This window comes from Lutra lutra, chromosome 10, assembly GCF_902655055.1.
Source record: "Lutra lutra chromosome 10, mLutLut1.2, whole genome shotgun sequence".
NCBI classification, from domain to species: Eukaryota; Metazoa; Chordata; class Mammalia; order Carnivora; family Mustelidae; genus Lutra; species Lutra lutra.
In genome coordinates this window covers 71,182,188-71,194,815 of record NC_062287.1, presented here as the reverse complement: position 1 = coordinate 71,194,815, position 12,628 = coordinate 71,182,188, and the positions used below count along the sequence as shown (strand labels likewise).

General features: G+C 37.7%; 1 protein-coding gene across 13 annotated transcripts in view; it reads left to right on the top strand.

Annotated features, from left to right (window-relative positions):
* Window positions 1-12,628, top strand: part of SOX6 (SRY-box transcription factor 6) — a 637,684-nt gene that overhangs the window by 242,509 nt on the left and 382,547 nt on the right. The window contains exon 1 of one of the 13 annotated variants that reach the window (XM_047691369.1): window positions 5,226-5,413. The exons of the other annotated variants lie outside the window; for them this stretch is intronic. The gene's annotated coding sequence lies outside the window, so the exon portion shown is untranslated. Of the gene's footprint in view, window positions 1-5,225; window positions 5,414-12,628 lie in introns of those variants that run through there. 13 annotated transcript variants of the gene reach the window in all.

The following is a 12,628-nucleotide window of genomic DNA, read 5'->3' as shown; positions in this document are numbered from 1 at the left end:
AACAAAACAGAAATTCCTGCCGAAACAGAAATTTAAGGAGCTTACATTCTAGTGGAGGGAGAAAGACCATATTAAAAAAGTAAATCATTATATAGTAAGTCAGAGGATAAATGCTATGGAAAAAAAAAAAACAAAGACAGCGAATAGGGAGATGTTGGAGATGTGTGCAGTCTTAAATAGGATGGTCAGGGAAAGTGTCTTTGGGAAGAAAATATTGCTCAAACACTTGCGATAACAGCAGAGGAACTATGCAGATATGTGGAGAAGAGTGGTCTAGGCAGAGAAAGAGGCCAATGCAAAAGGCTCTGAGGTGGAAATGGGTCAGGATGTTCAAGGCACAGAGATGAGACCAGAGTGGCTGGAGACAAGTGAATAGGAGAGAGTAGGGAGATGACGTCAGAGAGGTAACAGGAACCACAGGAACTCATAGATCACGTGAGGATTTAGGCTTTTACTCTGTGTGAGTTGAAGAATGACTGGAACATTTTGAGCAGAGGCGTAATATGATCTGACTTAAGTCTTAAAAGGATCACTTTGGCTGTTGCTGGGAATATACTGTAGAGGTGCATAGGAGTGGCGACATAGTGATCACTTAAAAACTGGAGGAGATTATGCTAAGTGAAATAAGTCAAGTAGAGAAAGTCAGTTATCATATAGTTTCACTTATTTGTGGAACATAAGATAATAGCATGGAGCACATTAGGAGAAGGAAGGGAAAAATGAAAGGGGGGAATCAGCGGGGGAGATGAACCATGAGAAACCGGGAAACTGAGGGTTTTAGAGGGGAGGAGAGTAGGGGATGGGTTAGCCCGGTGATGGGTATTAAGGAGGGGATGGATTGCATGGAGCACTCAGTGTTATATGCAAACAATGAATCATGGGACACTACATCAAAAATTAATGATGTACTGTATGGTGACTAACATAACATAAAAAAAGGGTTTTATAATAATCTAGATTAGAGTTATTGGTGGCTTGGAGTAGCAGTGGAGGTTATCAGAAGCAGTTATATTCTGAATGTATTTTGAATGAGAACTAACAGGATTTTCTAACATATTATATTTGGAAGATGAAAGAAAGAAAGGAATTAAAGATGACTCCAGGATTCTGGCCTGAGAAGCTATAAAGATAGAGTTACCATTAAGTCAGACGGAAAGTCTTAGGAAGGAACAGATTTGAGGAAATATCAGGTTTGGACATGTTAAAATTTGAGATACATGCTATTTATTCAAATAAAGATGTAGAATAGGCAGGAAAGAGGAGTGAGATAAAAATTTACCACTCTGTGAGAGTATATAAATATGAGCATTGTTTATAGATCTCAATCTGTTATTTGTTCTATTTGAAACACCGTTTTTCACATTCTTTGGTTAAGATGGACTGGGGGATGTATGGAATTGTTGACTCACTCACTGTATTATATGCCTGAAGCTAATATAATACTGTATGTTAATCATGCCATAATAAAAATTTTTAAAAAGACTGAAAACTCATGAGCTAGTGGCTCAACCTAAGGTCTATATACTAATAAAGACAATCTCACACTTAAAAAAAGATAGTATGGAAAAAATTTGTATTATGTTTAATTCTGAATGATTAAAATATAAATTTATTCTGTTGTCAATCTTTTGGTTGGCCTGAAGTGTTATACTGTACTAAGTATAGTCACATCTAGTCAGGAGAGCAAAACCATGAAAAACAATTCAAATAAATGGAATTTAATTGAGGGGAATTTGTTACACAGGAATTGGAAGGCTGAAAAGGAAAAAAAGAGAGAGAGAGAAGAAGATGAGGTAACCAAGATTAATGACTGCAGGGAGTAGCTCCCAGCCATAGGGCTGGTGGAACAAAATGGAGGGAATTGGGTTCCTTGAACGTAGGAACTTATAAAAGCTTGCAACTGGGGCTTTGACCTGCTGGGAGAGGGTGTGCTGTGAGACTTTTACTCATACTGCGGAGGGAGACATGGCATGGCTTATGCTCTAATCATGGAGAGCGTGTGGCCAGCTGGTATCTCGGAGGCAGCTGGCGTTGGGAGGGCTAGAATAAGCCATTGCTGGTGGGAATATAAAACGGTGCAGCCATAAGGGCATTTTGCTGTTGGAGGGATGCTGACAGGAGCTAGGAAAAGAAAGTCTCTTTTCTCCTCATTCTACCTTCTAATTTCCCACTAGTCCCTCTTATTGGCAGAATCAAATAGGAAAGCCAGCTGGCAAGAGAGCCTGGGAAATATAGTGCCCCAGAATCACAGAGCAGAGAATTGAAGGGTTATGGGAGAGTCAAGAGACAATAAGTAAATAATTGGCACAGTACTGTGAATGTTGATATGAATAAAATTTTAATATCTCATTCCATTGAAACATTAAGCAGAACAGTTTCCATTGTATGCCATAGTACTTTTTAGTTATTTGGTGATGATGAATGGACTGTTTGGTGTTGAAGGGGATAAAAACTGATTAATTTTAAAACTAATTTTGTTTTCAAAACTTCTAAGCTATTTTCTCTCTCCATGTAAGAAATCAGTTTATTCATTCAGCAAATGTTTATTAAGCATTTGTCATGTGCCAGATACTGTTCTTGCACTTTAATTATATTACTGAATGCAACAAATAATTCTAGTTCTCATGGAACTTATATTATATATGAGAGAGACAGGAAACAGTAAGCATAAGTAAGTAAATCATATAGTATATTGGAAGTTTGTAAGTGCTATAGAAAAAGAAAAAATATGGAGTAGGATAAGGTGAATTGATAGTGCAAGGAAGCAATTTTAAATAGGATGACCAGAGTAGGATGCATTGAGAATGTGACATTTGAGCAAAGACCTGTTGAAGAAGATAAGGGAGTTAGCAATAGGTGAGGAGAATGTTGTTTTCCACTTTTTTACAATAGCCATGCTAATGGGTGTGGTGTTGTGTGTTGTGGTTTTGATTTGCATTTGCCTAGTGATGGATGATATTGAACATATTTCCATACATTTATTGGCCCTGTGTGGATCTTCAGAGAAGTGTCTGTTTAAATCCTTTGCCCATTTTTGAATTGAATTGTTTGTTGAGTGATAGCAGTTCTCTCTATATTCTTGATATTAATCTCTTATCAGAAAAATTTTTCTCCCATTATGTGATTTTTTCCCTCCCATTCTGTGGTTTGTTTTTTCACTGACCCGATAGTGTCCTTTAATGCACGTAAGTTTTTTTTTAATTTGATAAAGTCCAACTTACCTATTTTTCTCTTGTTGCCTTGCTTTTGCATTACTCCAAGAAATAATTGCAAATCCAATGTCATAAGATTTCCCCTGTCTTCTAAGGGTTTTATAGTTTTAGCTTTTACGTTTAGGTCTTTGATCCATTTTGAGTTAATTTTTTATGTATAGGGTAAGGTAAGGGTTCAACTCCAATGTTTTGTAGATAATCCAATTTTCTTAGCACCATTTGTTGAAAAGACATCTGTTCATTTTTTATCCAAGCTTTATATGAATTTAGATATTGGGGAAAATAAGATTTATAGTTTTTAGTGATTGTCTAGTGTTCAGTACTCCTTTTGCTTTTTGCCAGCTATAATTTTCAAAACATAATAGAAGTGCTAATTATAATTAATTAAGGATTATTTTGTAGCCAATAGACAAAGAAGACTATACTTGCTTTAGTAAACTTTCTAGGAAAGTTACTCTTAGGTACATAGGCGTTATATTTGTGTGTGTGTGTGAGAGAGAGAGAAGATATATATATATATATGTATATACATACATGTATATAAATGTATACATACATATATATAATTATATATTATATATTCTATGTATATATATTATATATATATAAAATCTTGAAGTACTAGGCAGTTTCTCTCTTTGCTAATATTGGTGTTTAGTCCATTGGAAATGTTGGCCATTATGACTTTTCCATTCACACTTTTGTGGTTATAAGCTCCTTGTATATGTTAATCTCTCATTTTCATTTGGTAATGTGTTTAAGTGGAGGGTGAGATTGAAAGCTGTATATTTCAAGGTGATTTGTCACTGGGCCATTCTCTCTTTTCCTCTTGCCTTGTGCTGCAGTTACATATCACTGTTTGTGGTTTGGGAGCCAGTTCTTTTCTTAGAGGCCCCAAGGGAGAAAATATGGTCACATTTTGTGTAATAACTGTGTGAACGGCTTGGGCCCCCAGTGCCCTCATCAGGGATCTCAGCAGAGAGTACGCTGTCTCTTAACCTATTACGAATCTGGCTTGGTGTAAGGGGAGAGTACATCTAGGACATTGCTCTTTCCTCTGCTCTTGTTTTCCTGAATATAGTTCTCATGCTGGGCCCAGTGAAAAACTGAAGGTATGATTAGCCTGATGGTGATAATTTCAGTAGAAAAGATAAAACAAAGTACTTCAAATAAGAATTTACTTCTGTTTCAGAAAGAAAGCAAAACCAAAATCAGAACACACATAGAAGCAAAATATGTTTCAGCAAAATCCAAGCAACATACCTTGAATCTAGTCTGAGGAGGTAAACTGCAGATTCAGATTTCCCTTCTTTTCTTATGACACTTGAATGAATAAACTTTACTTGGATGAGCTAGTTATTGCCTCAAACTTCTGATTTCTGCACCATCTATATCAGCAGTCATGTTCATAGGAGTTATTATTGTTAATTTTTGCTGACCCAGTGGGACCAACACACTTTGATGAAAACTTGAAGGTGTTTTAATGGTTTTATGCTCTGACACTTGCCCTGTGACTTTGTATTTGGGTTACAAATTTGGTACCTGACATTATCTGTTAGGTATGGAAAAGAAATGGAAGAACCAGAAAAAATTTTGTAAATTGTGACACTGATGTGCATAAGAAATGTTTCATTATTAAAGTTTGAGTACTAAATTTGCCTAGTAAATTTGTATCCATCTCAGGGTAGAAAGAAAATTATGATAGGCCATGGGTTATCAATTAATTTGTTCTCCGTGACAGCTTTTGAATAGTGAAAGTGTGGGATTTGGACCTGGGTATAAATCTTTGTTCTGCCATTTACTTGCAGTTTCTTAAGCCTTTCTCAGAATTAGTTTCTCATCAATAAATTGGGGCTAATATTACTACACCTGTCATAGACTTGAAAGGATTAAATGAGATACTGTTTGTCTCTTTTTCTACTTGAAATAGTTCTTTATAGTATAAAAAGCATTCTGTATGTGTGATTTGATCTAATTGTATGTAGATAATTCTATAATTCACTCCCTTTTCAGGATGTCAGGATGCAAGAAGAATAGGAGTCCTTTCTAACCAGTCCCTAGCAGCTGATTAAACACTGTATGGGAGAACTGGGAAATATGAAAGATGGCAAATGAAATCCTGGCAGAGAGAGCAGTCTAATCCCAAAGGACATTTTCAACAATAGCCTGGGCCCTCTGCCTAGTACTTAGAGGGGCCTATGGTAAGACACTCCTGCCCCTCACTGTACCATTCCCAGAATCTTATTTGTTAATGCTTGGCCTTATTAATAAAGTCATGACCACTTGTTCGGCACTGCATATGGTTGGTTGTAATTTCCAGCTGCCCTTTGGGCTAAAGTGTAAACAGTGAGTAGATTGTTATGTTCTTCTATTAAGCTTAAAGCTGTGATCTCATGTCTGTACCACATATGTCTGCAACCAGAAATATATCCTTTTCCTGATCTCATGGAAGAGAAGCAGCACTGTGTATGAAAAGAATCTGAATTCATTAGTCTAAGGGCTTTTTGCTTTTCTTTTTACTGAAACCAAAGAACAAAATAAAGGCATACAAAGTCATGAGCATCATGAATAGGATGTCAGCATGACACCAAACAGCATAATATATTGTCAAGATGAACGTTTAATCTAGTGGCTGAAATTTCTATACATTTGGTGTTTTCATAGAAGACAGAAATGCAGGCAATAATCCAACAATCCACAATCACAAAGAGAGCCTCAGTGCAGTGGATTTGAAATAAGCACAACAGTTTGTCTGAGTGACTGAGAAAATACCCATTGATAGAACTGGCTCCTAAACTCTGGCCCAGTTGCTAATATGCTGGGTTAATTACCATCTAGATTTTTTGCATGTTGATCAGGGATGCTGTTGTTGTTGGGGGGGGTGATTTTTTCCTTTAAAATCAGCTTCAAGTGCTTGATATTACAGATGTTTCATCTGTTCACATGGTATGAATGCTAGATAAAACTTTAAAGTTCTAAGCTTTCTAGAAGAGGAAATTTCTAATAACGATACCATTTTATACCATATGAGCAAGATACTTTCAGCTGTATATATGTGAATATTTGTTAGTTATTCTTTGTAGAAGTTTTAGAGAGGTACTATACCCATTTTCAGATGAGGAAACTGTTTAAGCGTTTAAACAACTTGCCAAGATCATCAAATCTGGGTTTATACTCTAGGCTGACTCCGAAGTTTTGTTCCTCTTGCCATGTCACATTGCTCTGCCTCTTTCTAAGTGAATTCACAAATGGTTTTCTAGCCTCTAAAATGCACAGTAATTCTGAGTAATAATACTAATAATTAATTGTGCTAGCTTACATTTGTGGGGCACTACCTTACATGTGTGTGGTACTTTTCAAATTGATATTATGATCATTAGTTCATGTGTTCTACCTGACTACCTTGTGAGGCAGTTGCGGTGAGTATTATTATCCCTATTTTACAGATGAGTAAAGTAACCCCAGAGAGGATAAGTGATTTTGCCTAATGGAAAATAATTTATTAGTGATAGAACTGGAACAGGAGCTCAAGTCTTGTTGCTTGCAATTTAGTGCTCCTGTGCAGTCTCTGGGTTTCCTAAGGGAGGACTGACTACAGAGTAGGTCAGCTTTGTTGGAGCAATGAGAAAAATTACCTTTGAGCTGGGCTAGCAGGTAGAATGTCCTCCTTTCCCTGAAAATGCACGTCTTTGGGTTACCCAGTTAAGTTTTAGAAAAACCCACCTGGCAAGTCCTGAAGCTTTTTACCAGAGAAATAATATTGGGATAGGGTTATTGTTGGTGTGTACTGAGCTTAGCTAATTCCTCCTGGAGTCTCTTAGGCCAGGGTCTTGGTCCAGAAGCTGTTAAAAATTCTCTAGCCCAACTGAAGTAGGGAGAATTTAGGGAGGAGGAAAAGTTAGGTTTGAGAAATAAAATTTCCTTATAGTTAATTGCTTGGGTAATGTAATGTGCCAGTAGCATTATATGTTAGGTGTAGTTTCTGAGTGTTGGTGGAAATTAAACAAACATGTAACAATTCCTTCGTACCATCAAGGAATGAATGTAGAAGTAAGCAAAGAGGTGGAGACTCACTGCTGGGAAGCTGACTTTTAATAACTGAATAGTCCTTCAAAGTAAAGTCTGAACTGGTACCATCAGAATTATTAGGTGGGCCTAGGATAGTATTAAGTGGGAGTACAATTCTTAGCTCTGCCACTTATTGTCTGTAAAATCATAGGTGATTTATTTAACCTTCTTGAATCTCTGTTTCCCCATCAGTGATGTAGTCAATGACCCCATTCACTTAAAAACCTTTACTGAGGATGAAGCATGCTGGATGCCTAGGCTATAACGTGGTCCCTGTAGGTGCTAAAAGTGTCCCTTAGCCTGGGACATCTATAATTTAAGCCTTTTCTGTAGTAGTGGAGCCAAAGAATATCAGAGGTAGAAGAAATCTCGCAGGTATTTTAGTTTGGACTTAAAATGTTAGCTTATGAGGGCAGGGATTTTTATTTTATTCACTTCTTTACCCCCAGAATCTAGAACAGTGCCAGGCCTATAACATATATACTGAATGAATTAATAAAAGAAGAATGGTGAGGAAAATAATATTTGGGTTAAGTGGAGCCTTCCTTATCTAGAACCACGTGTTTACATGTTAGACTGGCAATGTGGTAAGGCTTATGGACATCTCTACGACGAGAGATGTCCACAGGGATATCCTCTGTGGGCATTATCACTGTGGCTACCTCTGCAGTAAGATGTCTGACGTACCATTCCTTGCATATGAATGTTGAAAGAGTTTTATGTGTTAGTTCTGAGATAAGGGTAGATTTGCACATTGATCTCTGTTTCCTTTACTTTGGGGCATAGAGTTCTGCAGCCCTTACATACTCTAGATAGACTTGCCTGCTTTTTAATTTTCTTCCATTAGCTTCCCTATACTCCCCACATACATACAGCACATCACACAATGCTTCTACATAATCATTTTATCGTTTCGTTTCTTCTGGAGAACTTTGCTGTGCTATATGGGAAACTTGTTTATTTTCAGGGTTCTTGAGTTCTTTGGTTTTCCTTTGGTATTTCCCTGAAGAGAATCATGGGGCTTGCTTTTCCTGTGTCTGTGGCACCACTGTGGTGGTACTATGTTAGAGAGAATTCATGTATATTACACTGTCCAGAGCCAAGGAGGGAGGAGTGAAGTCAGGGAACATGGAGAAAGAAAGCTACCAGAGGGCTTTTGCACATTACTTCTTATTTTATGTTCAAATGGGGAGATGAGGCAATTCCTTAAAGGAACAAAGAGAGGTGAGACCTGTCATCTTATGCTTCAGTCATTGTCTGTTTTTTTTTTTTTTAAGATTTTATTTATTTGATAGACAGAGATTACAAGCAGGCAGAGAGGCAGGCAGAGAGAGAGGAGAAGCAGGTTCCCTGCTGAGCAGAGAGCCCGATGTGAGGCTCCATCCCAGGACCCTGGAATCATGACCTGAGCTAAAAGGAGAGACTTTAACCCACTGAGCCACCCAGGCACCCCTGTTTTTTTTTTTTTTTTAAGATTTTATTTATTTATTTGAAAGAGCGAGTAAGAGAGAGCATGAGAGGGTAGCAGAGGGAGAAGCAGACTCCCTGCAGAGCTGGGAGCCTGATGCAGGACTCCAACCCAGGACTCCAGGATCATGACCTGAGCTGAAGGCAGTTGCTTAACTGACTGAGCCACCCAGGTGCCCAGTCATTGTCTGTTTTGAAAGCACTGGTACTATTTTTCTCTGTAACATGAGTGAGGCTCTTCTTTCCATTTTCCTTAAGAGAAAACCAAATGATAAAAAGAAAGGAGCTTTGTTTTAGAGGACCTGGATTTTAGTCCTGGCTTCGCCACTTCTTAGCTAAATAACTGTGGAAAGTTATCTTCTCTGAGCCCAATTTCTGTAGGCAAATTTTGTAGAGATGACAATACTACTGATTGTACCAAGTTATTACATGAATTAAAAGAAATACTGCACAGGAAAGGTTTCACAAATTGTAAATTATGAATCATATACACACCTACATCACTTGGTTTGACTTTCCATCATCTCTAAATTATCAAGAATTTCTTGTTACCTTTTTAAAGTAGAAATATGTCTTGTATTTTTCTCCCTGACTTTTGCCAACAGCTTAATCAAGTTCAAAAGATTTGGAAATCAACATTCTCTTTTCCAATTTTTCCTTGGGATTTTCACCAGACCATTTTCCTGACACTCTAAACAGCTGTTGTGTGTCAGTCTAGAGGTGGTTGCATTTCATTGGATCAAGATTACATGATGCTGGTGTAGAGTTGCAGGGTTTTTGCTAACAATGGTTGCTCACTCTGGAGATATGCTATATAATTTGGTGCATTAATGAGAGGAAGTCAGTACGGATGCTTTGTAAATCACAGAAACTTTGTGCAAAAATGGCACAATCTATTTTTTTTTTAAAGAAAAATACCTCTCAATTTTCTTTTCTTCTTGTTTTCCCAGTAGCTTTGTATCTGCTGCTCAGGTTTTCTACTAAATGCAGACAGACTCTTCTTTCCATAGCTCCTCCAAAACAGTGTTTACAGCAGAAATAATGTGTGAGTTTTTAATTTTTTAAGGTGTAAGAGTTGTTTAATCTTAGAACATCTATCAAATACAGGTAGTAAAGTAAAGTAATCAAGGAAATTCTGACTCTGGAATGAAACTGATTGGGTTTGGATCCTGACTGCCACTTATTAGCTATGTGGCCTTGGACAAGGCGTTTAACTTTTTGTTCTTCAGTTTCCTCTGTAAAATGGGTATAACAATGGTACTACATCACTGGTTGTTATAAGAATCTCTCTCTCCGTGTGTGTGTGTGTGTGTGTGTGTGTGTGTGTGTGTGTGTAGTGTTAGCTGTTATTATTATTACTGAAAACTTACTATTATTAAAGTATGCTGGAGCCAATCAATACATTATGAAGCCCTAGTATGTTCTTAGGATTCTGCCTATTATTTTGGAGAGTACAAATTGTATGACATGATTCTTGTCCTCCTCTAGAGGCTTAGTTGAGAGTAATGTAAGGTATATTTGGATGGTACAAACTGCCTGAGGAACCTGCTACAGGGCACTTACATGGATTGATTGACTGGGGACATAGAACATAAGCAGAACAGGGAACTGACAAATACAAATTTGTTTTGACCCAGGTAAATGAATGTTATGCAGATCATTGCAATAGGAAAGCAACAGTGGGCTGTTATGTTCCTGAAAGGCTTCTAGAGGTGATAAGGTATTAGCTGAGCCTTGAAGGTGGAGTCTGGAAATAGAGAGATAGGGAAGGGTGTTGTGACAGGGGAAGGAGTAGGGAAAAGAATGGGAATATAATGTGCACATCATAATGTCATAGGAAAGGTACAGTCAGACAGGTGAGAGTTTAAGCTCTGGTCCTGCTCTTTTTTTTTTGTTTGTTTTTAAGATTTTATTTATTTATTTGAGAGAGAGAGAGCATGAGGGGGGGAGGGTCAGAGGGAGAAGTGGGCTTCCTGCCAAGCAGGGAGCTCAATGTGGGGCTTGATGCAGGGCTCGATGTGGGGATCGATGTGGGGCTCAATGCGGGGCTTGATGTGGGGCTCCATCCTAGTACCCTGGGATCATGACCTGAGCTGAAGGCAGATGCTTAACGACTGAGCCACCCAAGTGCCCCATCTGGTGCTGCCTTTTACTGATTTTTGTGACCTTAGGTAAGTTACTTAATTTCCCAGAACCTCAGTTTTCTCTACTGTAAAATGGGGACAATGTTATTTACTTTTTTAGGTTATCGTGAGTCTTAAACTAACTCATGTAAAACAGCTAGCATGGTTCTTGGCACATAATTAGTATTCAGTGAGTTATATCACGGGGAATAGAATGTAAAAATTGAAAGCATGGGATTTAAAGTCAGGGTAGGTTCAAGTCTTCTCTAGCATTTACTAGCATTATAAACAAGTTACTCTAAGCTTCATTTAGCTCATCTGAAAAGAGGAATGAATCAGTAGCTTCACTGAGGAGTTGGGATTTAATGAGGTCCTGTGGAGCATCAGTAATGAACATGGCACATAGTGTGTACTCAATACACATTAGCCATGTACAGCATCTCTCTCCTTCCTCCTAGATATTTCTTTTGTGATTATTCATATTCTTTCTTCTTTTCTTCCCCCTCTCTCTTCATTTACCTTCTTTCAACAGCATTTATCAGTGGCAGTCTGAGAGACTGAAAACAGAGACTTGAAAAGAATGTGGAGGTAGAAAGGAGCTGGTCAGCACCAGTCAGCACCACATGTCCAGCAGAGCACCAAGGACAAGATAAGAAAAGGGCAGTTAAGCACACATAAATACGAAGGACAGGAGCATAAACATATATACAACCTTCTGAAAGACTCATCCTTCTTAAGGCCACTAAAGATTTTTTTCTTAGGGAAATTCAGATCATGTTACTCCCTTGGTTAAATTCCTTCAATAATTTACTATTTCCCTGACGATAAAAATCCAAACTACTTTGATTTGCATTTGAAATCATTTCCAGTCTGTCGTCAGCCTGTCTTACTGGACTTTTTTTCTGTTCCTTTCCACCATGCATTCCTATTTTAACCATTTTGAAGTCTTTGAATGTGACCATACTCTGTTATATCTTCTTGCCTTTGCATATCCTGGAATGACCACTAGACATTTCTGCCAGATGAACTTTTACTTCTTCAAGACCCAGGTAAATGGGACATCTTCTGTGATGCCTCTGATCTCTCCAACATGAATTATTTACTCCTTCCTTTGGGCTTCCATAATACTTTTTATAGCTCTCTAGCACCTGGTCACTAATCTTATCACCTTGCAATGACTTCTAGTCCATGCATATTTCTTGCTGTCCTATTAACTATTAAATGGTACTTTCTTATTTCTATGCCCCTGCATATTTGGCAGTCAGGATAGTACTTGACATGGAGCAGGTAGTCAGAAAATATTTGTAGGCTAGATGAAAGAGGTTAGAAGGCACATGCCTGACATCTCTGTTTCATTAGTCAATTTGTAGATTTCTTCTATTAGAATTGCCTTAGAGTCATAGATCATAGAATTTCAGTGTTGAAAATATACCTCATTTTATAGATAAAGAAATAGATTAAGGCCAGAGTGAGGGGACTTTCTTCTTTTGTCCTTTAGGTCAAACCATGATTTATTTTTTCCTTCCTTTAGAACACAGTGGCAAACTACCACTTGAAATGGAAGTTATTTTAAAATTCTTACTGGTTTCCCACCTTCTTATGGCCTGTCTTCCAGATCGCTTTTTCAATACTTCTTATTTAGGTGTTCTTTCTGGTCCAGCCATTTGAGCAAAGTTGATGCTCAGCCACTTGAACTGATGTGCATATATTTATGTTTTACTCATTTTGTGTTCTGCTCCGTTGCTAGATATATGTTAA